General features: G+C 36.0%; 1 protein-coding gene across 1 annotated transcript in view; it reads right to left on the reverse strand.

The window, feature by feature from the left end:
• The window catches only part of CARF (calcium responsive transcription factor), a 75,362-nt gene that overhangs the window by 31,580 nt on the left and 40,847 nt on the right, over positions 1-2,935 (reverse strand).

Genomic DNA, 2,935 nt, shown 5'->3' on the forward strand with positions numbered 1-2,935 from the left:
AGTTAAACAGTTCTTAAAGTCTTCTCTGCTGTGGAAACGGCTGCAGGCTCCTTGGTGCTCTTGCCGGAGGGGCCTCAATGGAGAAGCAGATGACGTCACTCTTTCAGATGGGTTCCCTTTCAGTTTTAGTCTTGGAGTGGGGTTTGTCCTGAAGGGACTTTGTGGTTTAGTTTAACAAATTAGTCTATCTCCTGTAAGCTGTTAAGAGGATTGATTAGCTGAATATATTAATTTTCAAGAATATTGAAAAGATATACTGCATATTTTCCTATTGCTATCTTTCTCTCTTTTTATGCTTTAGGATTGGTCAGTGGATTTAGCTGTTTCAGAGTACAGCTGACCCTTGAACAACAGGTTTGAACTGTGGGGTCCATTTATGCATGGATTTTTTTACCTGCTGCTATTGTGATGGCCTTAATTGTTGCATGTATCTGCTTAAAGCGCCATGTGATTCTAATCATATCCAAGTGAGTAGTTCATCGAAGATTAGTGTCACACAGCACTTTAAGCAGTTACTTGTAACACTTTAACTCACTGCAGAAGCAGGAGATGAAAAAAAAAAATCCATGTATAAATGGGCCCGCACAATTCAAACCATGCTGTTCAAAGATCAACCGCAGATTATATGTGAATTTGCTACTGGGAGTGAGGTCGGTGTCCCTTACCTCCATGCTGTTCTAGGGTCAACTGTATTGTCAAACTTTGAAGTTTAACATTTTTGTATTTACTCAATACCTTTTTTTTTAATCTTTCAGACTTGCCTGTTTGTAGCCTTTACTCATTTTTTCTGTTGGTTTGTTGGTTTTGTTTTTTTTTTTCTTCTTCAACTCTCTCATTTAAAAAATTAAATTTTTTTTTTAATTTAAAAAATTTAAACATAGAACAATTATGTAGATGGTATAGGACTAGGCAGTGTTTAGGTCTGTTTTACATAGGATCACAGTTGGAGCCAACTAAATGACATTTAATAACAATTATCCATAAACTATTACTGTGTTTGATTAAGTAATATTCTCTGTAGATTACCTGCTAGGAATATTCTGTATTATTATATTACCTTTCCAAAATAGTCCTCATGGTGTAGTGGGTTAGGCATTGGGCTGTTAACTGCAAGGTCAACAGTTCCAATCGACCAGCTGCTCTGTAGGAGAAAAATGAGTCTTTCTGCTCCTGTAAACCCTATACAGGGTTACTGTGAGTTACAACTGACTTGACAGCACGAAACTACCACCACGACCATGTTTCAAAAGTCCAAAATAATTTTGAATTCTGAAATACATTTGGCCTAAAAATTTTTAAGAAGGGATTCTGGACCTTTACAACCACTTTAGAAGAAAATTTGAGATTATTTTGTAAAGTTGAAATAGGCATACTTAACAGCACAGCAACTCTACTTAGACAATACACTCTAGAACAACTCATTACATCTTTCCATCAGTAGACGTGTACTATGAAGATTTAATGACATACAACATTCTTTGCAATAGTGAACAGTTGGAAACCATATAAATTATCATCATCATTAAAATAATTATGGTTTATTCATATACTAAAATAGTATGTAAGTTATACTGAATTAGACAGAGTTCTAAGTATCAAAAAAGGAGCACTGGTAGCACTATAGGATAAGCAATGGATGCTACTTGAAAGGTTAACAGGTCAAGCCCACCAGCTGTTCTTCAGGACAAAGATGAGGCTTTCTGCTCCTGTAAAGATTTACAGCCTCAGAAACCTGATATCGAGTTGCTATGAGTTAGAATCAACTCAACTGCACTGGGTTTTATAAGTATATTAAATACATTGTATTGAATTGGGCAACTCTGCTGCAAAAGACCTTTTTAAAGTGCTTAAGAGCCAAGATGTCACTTTGAGGACTAAGGGTCACCTGGCCAAGGCAAGGTATGTTTAATCACCTAATATGCATGGGAAAGCTGGGCAATAAATAAGGAAGACCAAATATTGGAAAAATTTGTCTTGGAAAAAGTACAGCCAGAATGTTCTTTATAAGTGAACATATAAAACTTATCTTAGGTACTCTGGACTTGTTATCAGGAGGAAAAAGCTCCTGGAGAAGGACATCATGCTTGGTAAAGTAGAGGATTCAAGAAAAAGAGGAAGACTCTCAATGAGATTGATTTACACTGAATGCAACAACAGGCAGTGATTGGGAGGATGGTGCAGGACCAAGCAGTATTTTATTCTATTGTACATATCATCACTGAGTTGGAACTGACTTGAGGGTACCTAATAACATGAGGCTTTCTGGGCAAAAGAACTATTGAATTACTAAATGAAGTCCATTTAAAATTTAAGTAGAATCTATCCCCAAATTTTCTTGCCATTTGTTAAAATAGCAAAAAAAAAAAAAAAAAGGTTGACAACTGATCCTGCAAGGGTATGAAATTCTTTTAGGGAGTTCTAGACTTAGTTCTTGCTTGGTATAGGCAACAGGGCAATGTGATGCAGTGTTTCCATTTTATAGAAAGCAGTTTAGGAACCAAAGAACCCCCATAAGTTACATGGTTAAAAACAGTAACACAAACATATATTGATCCTACAAAGGGTGGCTCTCTAGGGATTTCCTGAAACTTTACTGCCTTAATGAACATTAGCTAAATTTCTGAGATTATATAACAAGATTCTAGATAATAACTCTAGATAGTATATAAATTCTATATGGTAACTCCAGAGTTAAAAGCTGTACTGTTGCTAACGGTGAAGTCAGTTTTGACTCATGGTGACCCTGGACAGGGTTTCCAAGGAGCAGCTATTGATTGGGTTTGAACTGCCAACTTTGTGGTTGGCAGTCAATGCTTATCCTACTGCAGAATACAAGAACTCCAAAAGCTATATATTAGACACAAATTTTTCTCACAAGACAATTAAGAAAGGATGAGAGAATATCTACTTGGAGAAAAAACTCAAGAGTATATAT

This window comes from Chrysochloris asiatica, unplaced genomic scaffold (assembly GCF_000296735.1).
Source record: "Chrysochloris asiatica unplaced genomic scaffold, ChrAsi1.0 scaffold00045, whole genome shotgun sequence".
NCBI lineage: Eukaryota > Metazoa > Chordata > Mammalia > Afrosoricida > Chrysochloridae > Chrysochloris > Chrysochloris asiatica.